Below are 16,061 nucleotides of genomic sequence, written 5' to 3'. Positions count from 1 at the left end.
TCATTACCCCGCTAATATACACCCAAATGGCACCATACTCCCCCTAGTGTCAGGGAGACGATTTACATATAAGACAGCTAAAGTAACAAGTCAAAACTGGTTACATACCCTCCCCTTCGGAAAAAGTTATGCATAACCATAACATGGCTTCATATTTTGTACATGCACAGTTTCCAGATTATTGGGATTATTAATGTAACTCACGGAACAATTGACAGGACCAAGTACTTTTACCACCTTGGCAGGGCCTTTCCACTTGGCTGCCAACTTAGCCATATACCCTTCCCCAGCTCTAGAAAGAGGATGGGTCCGGATCCACACCACATCTCCCACCAAAAACTGAACTGATTTATGCCGTTGATTATAATATCTCTTCTGTTTATCTTGTGCTCGTTCAACATTTGTTTTCACCAAGTTGATGAGTTGTTGTTGTCTTTCAAGAAGAGCATAAGTCGGATCTTCTGGCTCAGGGGTTTTGGGGATGGCTCTTTCTAATGGTCCTTTCAATTTTCGTCCCAATGCAACTTCTGCAGGAGTGAAACCTATGCTCTCATGCCAGGCCGAGTTAAGAGCAAACCGAAACTCGGCAATCCACTTGTCCCATAGTCGATGTTGTTCACCAACATAAGAAGCGATCATCGTTTTTAAGTTGCGGTTGACTCTTTCTGTAAGGTTTGTTTGTGGGTGATAAGCTGTTGTCAATTTCTGAATAACCCCCCATTGCTTACAGACTGCACTGAGTAATTGAGATGTAAATTGTACTCCTCTATCTGACACCAAGTATGCAGGTGTGCCCCATCTGGTGAAGATCTCCTCCACCAGAATCCGAGCTATTTGCGGCGTTTTGGCTGTCCGCAATGGAAACATTTCGACCCATTTAGAGCAATAATCAACAACCACAAAGAGATATTCGTTTTGTTTTTTGCTCTTAGGGAAAGGTCCCATTAAATCCACTCCCAACATGTGTCCAGGTTCAACCACCGGTGTTGATTGGAGATGACCCGACAACTTGGTTATTGCAGGTTTGTATTTTTGACAGGTGGTACATTCCTTGCAATACTTCCATACATCCTTTCTCACGTCGGGCCAATATGCTATGTCAAGTAATTTTAAAAGAGTTTTCATCCTGCCCAAGTGTCCACTCAGGGGACTGTCATGTGCGTAATTCAACATGGCTTCACGTTGACTGGATGGAATCATCAGTTGAAGTTTATGTCCTTGTTGTCCTTTAGGAAGACTTCGAAACAGAAAGCCATTCTGCATCAAATAGTGTATGCGGGTAGGATCAGCAGCTACCTTGGACTGTGCTTCTTTAATCAGTTCTTGTAACTCTGGGTCTTTGTGTTGATCCGTAGCAATTTGGGCCAGATCCACTTGCAAGTTACTTGGTAATGCATCAGGGGCTTGTATTACCGCAACAACTTCCTGCAGAGTAGGGTTGTTATGCACTCTAGACAAGATGTCAGGCACTACATTGCATTGACCTTTACGATACTTTATTGTGAAGTGAAACCCTTGTAATCTCAATGTCCAATGGGTAAGGCGTGATGATGGCTTTGGGTGCTGAAACACCCATGTCAGTGCCGCATGGTCAGTTATAATAGTAAATGAACGTCCCTCCAAATACGGCCTCCACTTTTCCACAGCCCAAATGACGGCCAAACATTCCTTTTCGGAGACAGAGTATGCCTTCTCTGCGCCCCTTAGCAAACGTGAGGCATAGGCAACAACCTTTTCCTCCCCCGTTGTTTCCTGAGTGAGCACCGCACCTAGCCCAACTTCACTGGCGTCTGTTTGCACTGTAAACGTTTTACTGAAATCTGGTGGTGTCAACACAGGTGCTTGGGTTAAGTCTTGCTTTATTGTGTTGAATGCATGTTGACACTGCTCTGACCATAACCAAATAGATTTCTTTTGTTTTAGTGCATGGAGAGGGGCAGCTTTTTCAGAGAAGTGCGGGATATAACGGTGATACCACCCTGCAAGTCCAAGGAATCGCTGTACGTCTTTGAGTGACTGAGGTGTTGGAAAAGCAGCAACGGCTTCCACTTTTGCTGGATCTGTTTTTATTCCACTGCTTGACACAATATGACCCAAAAAGGTGAGAGTCTGTTGCATGAAGTTACACTTGTTCAAGTTGAGAGTCAGACCAGCTTTATGGAAACACTGGAAAACTTGATGTAAATGGTAGATATGTTCTTCTTCACTCTTGGAGAACACCACAACGTCATCAATATAGATGAAGCAACATTTTCCCTTCAGTTCTCTCAGAGCCTGTTCCATTAGTCTCTGAAATGTTGCAGCGGCATTTTTGAGCCCAAATGGAAGACGAGAAAATTCATATAGTCCTGACGACGTGACGAAAGCAGTTTTCCTTATGCTGTCAAGTTCCATCCCTACCTGCCAATATCCACTTTTCAGGTCAAGTGTACTGAATATGGTGGCACCATGTAATGATTCCAGGATATCTTGGATTTGTGGCATGGGATAAGCATCGAGGTAAGTTTTAGCATTCAAACCTCGATAGTCAACACACAGTCTTAAACTACCATCCTTCTTTGGCACTACTACAACCGGTGCCGCCCATGGAGATGCTGATGGCCTGACAATCTTCTTGTCTAGCAGAGTCTTGATTTCGGATTCAATGAACTGCTGTTTGTCTACAGATACTTTATATGGTCGTTTCCTTACCGGAACTTCATCGGTTGTGAGAATTTGGTGTTTAACCAAATTGGAATGTCCTATTTCATGAGTACACACGGTAGGCCATTGCAACATTAACTTCTCCAGTTGGATTTTAAACTGAAAACTAGCATTAGCCTGTTGAACCAGTTTCTGAATGGACACATGGATCTCATTAGATGTAGAAGGGATGGGCAATGCTATATAAAAATGTACAGTTGCTTTGGAACCATAAGGCATAAAAGGAAAAGTTTCTTCAGTGCTTCCTTCTCTTGCAGGTATGATGTATTGTGACCTCTGAAAGTCTAAAATCAATCCAGAATCCATCAGGAAATCCATCCCTAGAATGATTGGAACGGTCAAATCTGCATCATTCATTATGTACAAAGTTAGCTCCATTTTCTGTCCCTGGACCTCACATGTCCAAGTCACTCTTCCAATTGCCGTCTGCTGTTGTCCATTGGCAAGAAGAAATGCTTGACCACCACTGGGTTGATAGGTCTCGCTCTTGCTGATTCGTTCCCAGGTCGACTTTTGAATGAGAGAGAGTGTACTACCTGTGTCAACCATTGCTAAACAATATCGATCTTGTACAATAATGGGAATGGTAACAGTCCTAACTCCCATTAGGGGTGGGTTATGCAAAGACTGGGTTATGCCCGCATTGGAATGTAAAGGTCCTACTTGGAGACAATGAGCTGACTGGACTTTCTTCCTTTGGTCAGCCGTATTAACTTGACTCCAATATCTCTTAGACTCTTCAAAATCCCTTTCGATCTGTGTGCCAATCCTTACCAAATCACTGACATCCTTCACTGTCCCTCTTAACAGACTAGCTAGCCGAGGGTTACAGTTTCTTAGGATAGCCTGGACAACATCTCTCTCACTCATCTCACTTTTCCATTTCATACACAGTGCTCTATACTGGTAAGCAAAATCCCGTATGCATTCCTTCCCACCCTGTTTTCTCTCTTGCAATCGTCTAATAGCTACATCTTCATAATCTTCGCTTAAGAAAGACTGCAAAAAGGTTTCTCGAAACTGCTTCCAACTTCTTACATGTTGTCGTTCTGCCAGCCACCAATCTTTGGCGGTACCTTTCAGCACAGCAGTGAGAGCAGCCATAATTTCAGCATCACTGAGAGGGCGAACTGCAAAGTATTCTTCACATCACTCAATGAAGTCTACTGGATCCTCTTTCTGTGCGTCACAAAAGCTAGGGAACTCAAGCTTTACTGGGGGATTATACTGTAAGGAGGTATGACTTTCAGAATACATTGATGGTATATTCTGTACATTATACGCTTGATTTTGAGAGGCTGAATATGGAGTAGAGCAACTGGGGCTAGTTTGGATGGAGTTAGAAACACGAGCATGGATACCTTTGAATTTTTGCTCAATTTGGGCATCCCTCCGTTTCAAACAATCTATCATGGATTTCCCCAAGTCCCTTATTGCTAGTTCCAGCTGCTCCTTCATCCTATCCCTCTCCCGATCAAAACGGTAGTTAACTTTTTCCATCAGGATTCGCACCTTGATGTCCAACGCCTCTTGCGAAATCCACTCACTCATCCTCCGTTTGCTCTCTTCCCAGCAACCTTCTAGTGTAGTTAGTCGTTCTGACAGCTCCTCTACTGCCGTTACTTTTGTTACGGGTGTAGCCGAGTGCTCAGTATCAATTTCAAGGGGTGGTGGAGGTGGAACTGTCTCTTGTATATCGTCCAAGATCCTTTCCTCCTCTTCTCCGGAATCAATGTACAAGCTGCTAAATGTGTGGATCATCTCACCGCATGGGTCTCTTCGGGTAGTAAATGTCTCGGATGAGAAATCAGATGCTGGACCAGCACCATCCTCTCCCAGAGCAGCCTCACTTTCCATACTAAAGTATCTGAAACATACACTGAGCACAAAAGTTTATAAAAGCCTACAGGTCCCTGTTCGGGCGCCACTATGTAACATTAGGTCTCGATTATGAACCAAAACACTTTGTCACAAATTTTATATTAGGGAGGGATCCACCGGCTAAGCTCAGTATGTCAAAATACTCAGGACAAGTAAGAGATGCTCAATGACAATATAATTTGAAAAATGACACAATAAAGAACACATGCAATAATCAGAATACAAAAGATGCTTCCACACTCCCCCATGACACAAACCCCACTTCTCACATTGTACCCAGAGGGAAATAAAAGACACATATGTCAAAACACTGGTCAGATATACACAATTGTACAACTTGTTACCAGTACTGTCCGTAATGAATCAAGTCCTTGCTGATTCGTCTGGTTGTCTTGACTTGCATGACCCCAAGGAAGATACGGATGGGCTATCCTGAGGGTAACTCGCTCCTTTCAAATGCAAAATATCCCTCCTTGATTATTCCACTATAACAAAAGAGTCCTTCTACAAACAAGCAAGCATAACAGATAATCAAGACATTTACACATTAAAGAACCATAGGTAATAAACAACCATATGTAAAAGGAAAACCAACAGCTTACATAGACTGAGCAGAAAATCAAACTAGATTCCCAGTCAGGACTCCAAAAGTGGCATGTCGACACCAACCATGCTGTTAGCCCCAAAACAACCCTATCTTCTTCTATCATTACCCCGCTAATATACACCCAAATGGCACCATACTCCCCCTAGTGTCAGGGAGACGATTTACATATAAGACAGCTAAAGTAACAAGTCAAAACTGGTTACAACGTGAAGACCTATATCCAGTGTGACCATCTAGAAACGTTGAATCTCATCACTGAAGTGGATGAATCCTACTGGACTTGTAGACTAACCGGCCTTTTTAATTATGCTTGATAAGCATAAATGCTGGTCTTGTTTTCCATTAGGCAGTAATATGTGGGAATCAAAGGCTGGGAGGTTTTCTGGTGAAGGGCATCTGTGTCCCTGGCCATTAAATATCCATGTCTCACTCCCTCCTGCTTGGCCGGCATCCTGAAGCCTGCACACACCAGGGCCCGCATGAAGCTGGAGCCCGAGCGTCTCACACACACACACACACACACACACACCTCATAGCTCATATATATTAAAAAAACTACACACACAATTACTGCAAAACACACACGTGAAAATGTCATTAAATCCAACAGGCTCAGATAAAGAGATGTGCATCTATTAATAGCTTTTTACGAGTACTTATTAACATGGATCCTTGCATTAAGATGAGACCCTTGGACTATTAATAGGATGTGCTCAAATCAGTGCTGTCGCATTAAGGATAACCACTAAAGCACTGGGAGTTTAAGTGCTAACCGAGCAGCCCTGGTTTATTATGCCTTATGTGAATAATAAAATAGATCCTTTCTTGCGCTCTCTCTCTCTCTCTCTCTCTCTCTCTCTCTCTCTCTCTCTCTCTCTCTCTCTCTCTCTCTCTCTCTCTCTCTCTCTCTCTCTCTCTCTCTCTCACACTATCTCTAAGCGAGTCTCTACATACATGGCTGAACTTGGCAGGGCACTTTGTTTGAACACTGAGTAGATTGCCTTGTATCGTGAATATTTAACTTTCTCTGCCAGACCAGAGCTAACGTTGTTACACAGAGATTAAGTTGAGGAATGATTACGTGAGGATGAGCTACCCATGTCTCTCTTTCTCGCTCAAACACACACTTACACACACACACACACACACACACACACACACACACACACACACACACACACACACACACACACACACACACACACACATACCTGAGAGGAATCGAGCAGGGACTTTATGTCACACTAAAGCTACTCATGTGGAAAAGCGCAGCCACTTAAGAGCAATATTCCCTGCTCCGTTTTATTATATTTGTGTTCTTTTCACGTCAGTGACTGTCATCATTTGAGGAGCTCTAATTAAGATATACAACACAGCAGGACACTGACATCTTTTTGGTCCTCATAGGCTGCAAATATGTGTTTATTTGAATGTAATTTAATTTTTTAGACTATCATGGCTCTTTTTTCTTTTCTTGTGTTGCTAAATCTCTGGCAAACATCAAATGTTACTTTTGGTGTACTTTGTTGTAGGCCTCTCGCTTGAAGCATTATAACACGTATTATAAGTATAATCGAGCCTGGTATAATCCATTAACCCTGAGCTCACATGTGGTTGCATCATCTTCATTTTTTTTTAAATTCGAGTTGTACAAACGGGTTTGCTTTGTGACCTCCTTGAAGATCCTCTTTTGCTGTTTCTTTGTTGGTTTTTATGGATTCTTCCATCTTTTCAAGTAAGTTTTAAAGGAAAACTCCACCATTTTTATAAATATTGCTTTTCAAATTCTTTCCAACATTTAGATATGTGGATAAAAGCTTTTTTGTCTCAGTGCATGCACTAGTTTAGTTTGGCAGGGTCGCCGCTAGTTTAGCTTAGCATAATGAATGGAATCCTATGTTGCTAGCTAGCATGTCCCGAGTAAAAGTTATCCAAAAAAAAAAAAAACCCCACCTAATTACTTCTTGTGGCCTGCGTATTCACAACGAGTACAGCTAGTGATGCAGATTAAGACTAGGTGATTTATAGGCAGATGTTGACTTGGGACTATATTATGGGGAAGCACAGGCACTGCTACTTGGGCGCAGAGATATCATGCAACCCATTGCGATCGCTCAACAGCTAGACCCTTACAGAAAAACCACATGAACTTCACATGTGCAAAAACACATGTGGCCACATGTAACCAAATGTACATGTGAATTTTCACATGTGAAGTTTTTTCTGTAAGGGGAGAACGTCAGGATTAGAGCCGTGATATTTCTACAACCCTGCCAAACTAAAACAATGCTTGCACTGAGACAAAAATCAATTTGCCCACATATCTAAATGTAGGAAAGAAGTTGAAAAAGCCCTATTTATAAAAACGGTGGAGTGTTCCTTTAAAAGTAACAAGATATTTAAATATTTCAAGTGCAGTCAATTCTGTAGTGCTAAATGGACTACTGTGAGTGTAAAGCTTTGTGAAAATTAGCCCATGATTTTCTCACCCTCAAGTCATCCTAGGTGTATATGACAATCTTCTTTCAGACAATACTGTTCAATATACTGTAAGTTATATTAAAACATGTCTGGGCTCTTCCAAGCTTTATAATGGCAGTGAAGTTCTGATTATGTTTTGAAGACCATAAAAGTGTTTGTCTGGCTATCACCAGACCAAGCTCAATTTAAGATTGAACATTGGTCTGGGGAGTCTGCTCTGTATTCTCTACTGCACAAGAGGCGTGATAAACGAGCATTATTCAAATGACTCTGTATGCAATTGGATAGTCCTTCAACCAATCAGACCACAAGAGGCGTGATAAACAGGCAACAACCCATCGCTTTTGTCATCGTGTTAAACCCACCAATAGCATGCCAACTGAAGCGAAGCGATGCGTTTGTGTAAGAAAAATATCCATATGTTGTACAATCTGTAATCTCTAACTTCAGCTAACTGTCGTACGTGCATTCAAGAGAGACTCAACAGTGAGAATATGCTAGTTCTCACGAGAACCAAGTTTTGTTTTGCTTCTTCTGCTCTTCCGCGTTCATCACTGGAACTTACGCTACACCTGCGTCCAATGTCATACGTCTTTCGTGAACGCACGTATGACAGTTAGCGGGAGTTAGAGATTACAGTTTGTAAAGTTTTAAATATGTATATTTTTCTTACACAAACACCTCACTCCGCTTTAAAAAGGCCATTATTAACTCCCCGGAGCGGTGTGGAGCACTTTTATGAAGGATAGATGCAATTTTATGGACTAAAACAAAAAGAGCCTTTCACTGATATTATAAAGCTTGCAGCCAGGACATATTTTAATAGACCCTTTTCACATTTCCAGGTTTCTCAGAGTAGAAGTTAGCTTTTATAGCGGTGAATGAGAGAATACATTAAATATATTTTTTTGTGTTGTGATTTCTCAACTTTCAAAAAAAGGGGAAAAATCAACACGATCTCATGGTAATGCGTATCAATAGTACGAGTGTGCAGTCTCGTGGAGTGGATACGGCAAAATGAGTTTTGGCGTGCAAATGCTATACAGTTTTCCGCGTGCATATGATACGTACTTTATAGCGCGCATATGACACGCTCTTGGGTGGGTTTGGGGGGGGGGGGGGGGTGTCATACGTATAATACACCATAAAGTGCGTATCATATGCACGCGAAAAACCGCGTACCATATGCAAGCCAAAACTCATTTTGGCGTATACATTCCACAAGATTGCACACTCGTATTATTTATACACATTTTCATGTGATCGGGCAAATTCTCAAAAATAGATTGCGAATGATAACGACAATGAAAAGATAGAACAATGTTTAATTTTACCATCTCTCCCATTGACGCTGTATTAGAAACACACTCACAACAGAGGTAACTTGTTTTGTTTTTTTGTAATTTGATGCAAAAGTAATAAAATGCAAAGTATTAGTGTTATAAATGTACATAAACATTAAAAAAAAAAAATGAAAATACAAAAAACTTTGCAGGATGTATGATATTGATGACCATTAAAACACATCATCACAGTCTGTGAAAAGGGTCTATTTAAGGACTTGTGAGTGAGTAAATCATGGGCTAATTTTCATTTGTGGGTGAACTATACCTTTAAAAGCACACTTGTTTAATATCAGTGTGATATAGATATCCAAAAAGTAGTTAAATTATTTACATTTATGTATTTTTGAGATTTTCCTGTAAAATTGTTTGTCTTTACTTTTTGAGTCATTTATGGCCAAAAATCCTCTGTTTTGTTTGTTTGTTTTTTTTCTGTTCCGGTTTCTTATTTTTGTAGAAACGAAATAAAGCTGGTTGGTTGCTTTACATGTTTGCCGTATAGTCTCTTCTTGTCTAGATGGGCAGTCAGAGTGAGATGACTAAAATTGTGTCTGACTGAAATAAAAACTGGCAAAAATGTAATATCTAAAGAGGGTAGCAGTTTCATGCACACAAGCTTTGATAACACCACACACACACACACACATAATAATAATAATAATAATACACCACCCTGAACTGCAGCTGCACCTTCATGTGTGGACAGGCAGAGTCGCAGTGTTGACATGTTCGGTGGTGGCGTGGCTTTTTGCAGACAAAGGTGGGCTAGTTTTAATCTCATAATAGCAAAGAGTCCTCCGTTCTTTAAAGCAGATCAGGAACTGTTGACCAACAGGGTAATGCATTATTCACAGGCCATATTTTCCATCATATTCCATGCCACAACACCCCACCATCAGGAGAGGGGTGAGGGAACACCCGCAGTCATCTCTGTTTACCCACAGTCCTTTCTGTTTACCCACAGTGCCCCTGTTTTTTTGTGTGTGTGGCAGATGCTCCCCTTATAGTGCTAATATTCCTTATAATACCGCACGCGTTAATTATCTGTTCATTTATAATGCATGTCCAGGGTTGTGTGTAAAGACATCAGGAAGGTGAAGAAGGAGGATCTTAATACTCTAAGGATGTTGGTCTTGCTTTTGCCTATTTAAGAAAGTTTCTTTTGTATTTTCTTTTTGAGCTTCTTCCATTTGACAGTCCATAAACTTATAAAGCTTTTCTGTTGTCCTCTAAGCATACGAATAAGCAAAATCTTCTTTATACACTTAAAAAAAAAATAAAGATTCCAAAAGGTTTTCCAGCCCTTCAAGAACCTTTCTAAGATCATCACTTCTCTAGAAAACCATCTCACCGCTGCTTTAAAGAACTCTGAGGGCTTCACATTTTCTTTGCTACCCAAAACCTCTGCTTCAAGAAACATTTCATCTCCAAAAACCATACACATTATATATATATATATATTGTTGGTTTAACTTCGAAAAAGTAAGTAACCTGGTTGCCTTAACATTTTGAGCTGATTAAAATTTTAAAAATTAGTTAATACAATGAAGGAAATTGGTTTAATAAATAAAAACTCAAAATATTATTGTATCTAAACCACATAAAAAATGTGATAAATCATGAAAATAGAACAATTTGGCATGTTTAACCGCGTCATCACAAATAAAACACAATTGCCAATATGCTTACAAAATCTTTGAGTAATATTTGAATAAAGGTTGTCAAATCTCAAAAATGTTCATTGTATTAACTCAATTTTTTAATTTCATTGAGCTCTTCTTTTTATTATTATTATTATTATTATTATTATTATTATTATTATTATTATTATTATTATTATTATTATTTACAATGTGTTGCCAACTCAAAGACCTTAAAATTGGTTCTTGATGGGAAAGGGTTTATTTGCTTTACCTGGAAACCAGAATGTGTTTAAAAGTTTGATTTCAGTCAGACTGATGGTTATAATTTTTTTATTATTATTATTTAATTTATATATTTACATTTTGGTTAATATTTTATTTCATTTTATTATTTAATTAATTAATTTTTATTTTATTTTATTATATAATTTTATATGTATTTATATTTTATGTCTAGAGTTACATTTTTACACCTTGCGTCTTGCCATTTAACCCTTCAAATATTAGATTTATGCACATTGTGTTATTTATACTCGGACAGAGATATAAGGACTGTAGCTTGACTATGCAAAAACACTGCGGCTAGATCATTGCATTTGTTGTAGTGTCATAGTCGACCAAGCATCACTAGCCTTTTATGTAAAACTATTTCAGAGTTGAAATTAAACTGAAAATTGAGCATTTTCAACTGAGAGAACTGCGGTGTGTTTCTGGTTACATGTGTGTGCTTAGCCCCTGTGTCTTGGCCGTTGCTAATTGGCCACACAGTGATGCACCCCTCTAAAGAGACAGAAGGTGGGCCTCTCTACCCTTTCCTCCTCTCCTCTCCTTCCTCCGCACCTCACCCAGGGGGTCCCTCTTGATCCACGTCAACCTTCCCCATCGCATTCACTCGACGGGAGGGAGGCACAGTGTCCCTTCCTTCTCCGTGGTCGACCCTACCTGCTAAACTTTGCCACAGTGTTGGACTTATGTTTGCGTTATGGTGTGAATGTGTCATGATGATGATCCTGACTTCGGTTTGATGGATAACCGTGTAAGCTATCGAAATGGGCACATGGCATGCTTTTGGCTAGCGTTCTGATGTCATAGATATTCCCTATGGAAATGTCATCAAACACAAGCCGGGCAGAGAGCGCAACCAGCGCTGGCCTGAGGGAACGCTAAAACACACGCAAATGTGCCCGGTCCCAGACACAAAGAGATGCCACTTTACACACCTACACACACACACACACACACACACACACACACACACACACACACACACACACACACACACACACACACACACACACACACACACACACACACACACACACACACACACACACACACACACACACTTAAAGATCAATTCATGCAAACATACACTCCTCCACACTCAAGATGTGCCAGGGCGCGCGCGCACACACATGCACCACATACACACAGACACTCACCCTAATTGGCCCACCAAGCATCTCTTAAAAAGCCTTTGAGAGAGGATGAGAGAGATAGAAAAGAAAGGGAGGGAGGAATGGAGGGATGTAGTAGGGAGCTCAGTGTGTCGTTCTGGGGGTTAATTACAGATGCAGATGCGTGTTGCCACTTGCAACATCGCTGAATTCATTTCCATCCTCCCTGCCCTTCCCCTGTGCCCCTGGGGAGACGCCATTGCGCGCGCGCGCGCGCGTGTGTGCGTGCGTGTGTGTGTGTGTGTGTGTGTGTGTGTGTGGATGGTTGCGAGTTGGGATCAGCATAAAGAGTCAGGAGAGGGTGAGGAGAAAGAAAAGAGGAAGGAGTGATTGAGGGGAAAAAAGGATTGTTGGTACTGAGATATACTGTCTGTGGTCACAGGGTTTCACATCACAGGCCAATATGGATAACCTTCCATCTGTTTGGGGTTTGTTTCATTCACATTTCTTTTAATATTTAACCAAAATATTGATAATTAAGGTAATTCGGTATTTTCAAATACTTCATTAAGGAATAAAATATATTTTAGAGAAAAGGAAACCGGTAGAATAATGGTCCTCTCTGAGAGAGTGCAGTTACTGGTTGCAACCACATGGGGCTTGTAGCAGCTGTGTGTGTGTGTGTGTGTGTGTGTGTGTGTGTGTGTGTGTGTGTGTGTGTGTGTGTGTGTGTGTGTGTGTGTGTGTGTGTGTGTGTGTGTGTGTGTGTGTGTACAAAGATTTTTTTTACTTATACAAAGATATTTTTTTACCTTGTGGGAACATATTTTGGTCCCCATTTGGAATAAGCTTAGAAATCATTCAGAATAATCTTTTTTTTTTTTTTTTTTTAATAGCAGAACGGTTTAAGTGACGGGTAGGTTTAGTTGTAGGGCTTGTGTACAGGGTAAAATCCAATATACAGTTTGTACAATATAAAATCCATTATGTCTATGGAGAGGCCCCATAAAACATGGTAACCTTGTGTCCCCACTTTTCAAAAGGCTTATGAATCATACAGGATGATTTTTATTTTTATTTTATTTTTTTATTTTTTGGGAGAAAGTAAAAATGCAGATTGTTTAGGGCAGGGCAGTTTATGGGGGTAGAATGTACAGTTTGTACGGTATAAAAACCATTACGCCTATGAGGAGTCCCCACAAAGATAGTGAACCAGACGTGTGTGTGTCTGTGTGTAGCACTGTCATCCTCTAAACCCACCTGGCACTTTTATCCTGACCTGCTAGTTGCAAACGCTATGTTAATTTATGTCAAACAAAATTAAAATACTAAATTAAAGTCATAGTTCACCCAAACATAAAAATGATGTATTAATCCTTATGTAATTTCAAATGACATTATTCTGCATTACACAAACTAAGATATTTTGAAGAAGGTTGGTACTTTCACTCAGCATTGACATTAATTATATAGAAAAAAGACAAATTTCTTAAAATATCATTTTATGTTCCACAGAAGAAAGAAAGTCATACATATTTAGATCAACATGAGGGTAAGTAAATGAACTAGCTTTGTAGTGAACTAGCATGTGCATGTGAATTTAATTTTATGCAGTGGTCCATATAAATAATTTAAGTGTGTTCTCAGGACATGTATGAGTATTTTTCAAGCAAGCAAGTTTTAAGTTATTACGTTATTATTGTATCAAGCAAGTTTTAAGGTATTAAGTTATTATTGTATCAAGCAAGTTTTAAGTTATTACGTTTCAAACCAGGGCAAGTTGTCGCATGCTTTTTTATGTTGCCGTTTTATGTTTTTTTTTTCAATATACAATTAAAATTCATCAAATGATTGGTTTTCTAAGTCAGTCTCTGTATGTGTGTGTGTGTGTGTGTGTGTGCGCGCGTGTGTGTGTGTGTGTGTGTGTGTGTGTGTGTGTGTGTGTGTGTGCGTGTATTCTGCTCAAGTCCTAGTGTTCTTTTTTTCTCTCTCCAATGGCAGCGTTCGGTGAAATTCATTAGTACACACTTGCGCCCCTTTCCATTCATCTGAAGTGTGTCCAGTGTGTATGTATGTGTGCAGTTGTGTGTGTAAGCGACACTGTCATGTTCTTTTAACAGATCTAATCTTGAGTGTGTATTGTCTCACTCCAACTGGCCACTGGGATGCCAATGATTCCCACGTTCCCCACAAGCCTGCACACATATAATGACCGAATGTTTCACGCTTTGGCAGAGCTAAATGGAAGGGCTTGAGCTGTAGGAGACGGATCACCCACAGATGGAGATGAAATGACTGACCAGCCCACACTGACCACAGGCCCTGGACATAGACATACTAAAAGAAGAGTGTTTTTATTTTATTTTTTCACCTAATAGGAAAGAGAAAGGATCCTTGTATTGATTTACAGGATAATGAATCTGACATTGAAGTGAATAATATGTGAAAAAACCCTTTTATTATTATTATTATTATTATTATTAATTATTACAATTATATACAAATATTTAATTTTATAGCATGGACAAACAATTGTGTGGCCCTCGGCATGATGCATTTAAGACACCAAAATATCTGAAAAATAATATAATAATTAAAAATACACCCATTTGTGCACCCACTATACCCTCTGCATGGGTCATATCAAGCAGTGCACTTTTATTTTAGTTTTTGTGTGTGTTTTTCAGTAATATCTCTCTTTGTTTCTTTTTATTGTTTCTTTGATTTCTGAAGTTTCATATACACATCCATTTATGTGTGTGTGTGTGGGGGGGGGGGGGGGGGAGAACACGTCTTCCTACCTGTATAACAACTTAACAAGTATTAACAAGTAGGAAATATACATAAATTGTTATCAGTTTGCATAATATATGAATTATATATTAATTAATCCTTATCAAAGGTACTGAAGTTATTTAGTCAAGAGCAGAGAATATTTAGTGAGCAATTACTTTTGTTCTTTACATTGTCATTATAAGTGGTTACTGTCACTTTAAAAGATCTTCCGCTGTCGAACATGATGCGGATGTGAGATGCTGAAGGCGCAGCTACAAAACTTACAGAACGCGTGACTGTCCCCCACCTGCTCCTCTTCAGAAAAATTTTATTCGCTGTCCCATTCAAGGTATTTACACGAGGGTTTGGGTTTTTTGGCAGGAGTGCCTTCCGTCTCTATCGTTACGTCCATCATCCGTCTCTGTTTTGTTTTTTGTTTTTTTCCCGCGTTATCACTCGTCATCTGACCTCACACACTAACCTCGCGACAGTACTGTAGGCTACTGCAGATGCCAGTTATCGTGAGGCTACTTACAGAGCTCAGATTGGAAATGTTTTAGTTTTTTTTCCTCCGGTATTATAATTTTTTAATAGCGCAGGTTAAATACGGGAGATTTACGGGAAAACACTAATACGGGAGAACGGCAAGAAGGGTAAAATACGGGACTTTCCCGGCCAAAACGGGATACTTGAAAGGTATGTCTTGGGGCAGAGAGGCACAGTGCAGCATCTCTTTATTGCAGTGATTCTGAAGTTTATTCAAGACTGTAAATCCAAAGTACCGTTTAAAAAACCTTTTTGCCATGAACCTGTTTGTCAGCTGTGTGTGTGTGCTTGCGTATGTTTCCTCATCAGCTCTGCCCTTCAAAGGGATGGAGTGCTGTCCCCCCACCTCCCCCTTTGCTTGCTCCCAATCCTGTCTCCTTTGTCTTTGTGTTCCATATTTAATGGGATGGTACGAGTGTGGTGAGAAGGTACCTGAGGCTGCTGGCCGTGCCCACTGATGTGGAGTGTCTCCCCCATCTCTCCTCATCCGTCCATGGCCCTTTTAAGACAGACCTTGAGTGGGGGATCAAAGAGAGCCATTGATGATTTCCTTGGAGTGGGGATTGAGGACCCAAGTGATACCCCACACCATGTGGACCCGTGCCACTCTGAAACCAACACCTGTGTGTTTGTTTGTGTGTGTGCATGCTTGCAGGGCACCAGAAGCACTCAGCCATGCCCCATG

At 40.3% G+C, this 16,061-nt stretch overlaps 1 long non-coding RNA gene across 1 annotated transcript; it reads right to left on the bottom strand.

Moving 5' to 3' along the window:
* Nucleotides 1-4,742: 4,742 nt before the first annotated feature.
* Nucleotides 4,743-5,290, bottom strand: LOC137083647 (uncharacterized). Its single transcript, XR_010906565.1, has 2 exons — nucleotides 5,187-5,290; nucleotides 4,743-5,088 (listed from the first exon to the last, which is right to left on the bottom strand). It is a non-coding gene; the product is annotated as an uncharacterized lncRNA (long non-coding RNA).
* Nucleotides 5,291-16,061: the final 10,771 nt, after the last annotated feature.

Source organism: Pseudorasbora parva, chromosome 7 (assembly GCF_024679245.1).
Source record: "Pseudorasbora parva isolate DD20220531a chromosome 7, ASM2467924v1, whole genome shotgun sequence".
Taxonomy (NCBI): Eukaryota; Metazoa; Chordata; class Actinopteri; order Cypriniformes; family Gobionidae; genus Pseudorasbora; species Pseudorasbora parva.
Note: the sequence above shows the minus strand (reverse complement) of the source record. Positions and strands in the feature narration are given on the sequence as shown.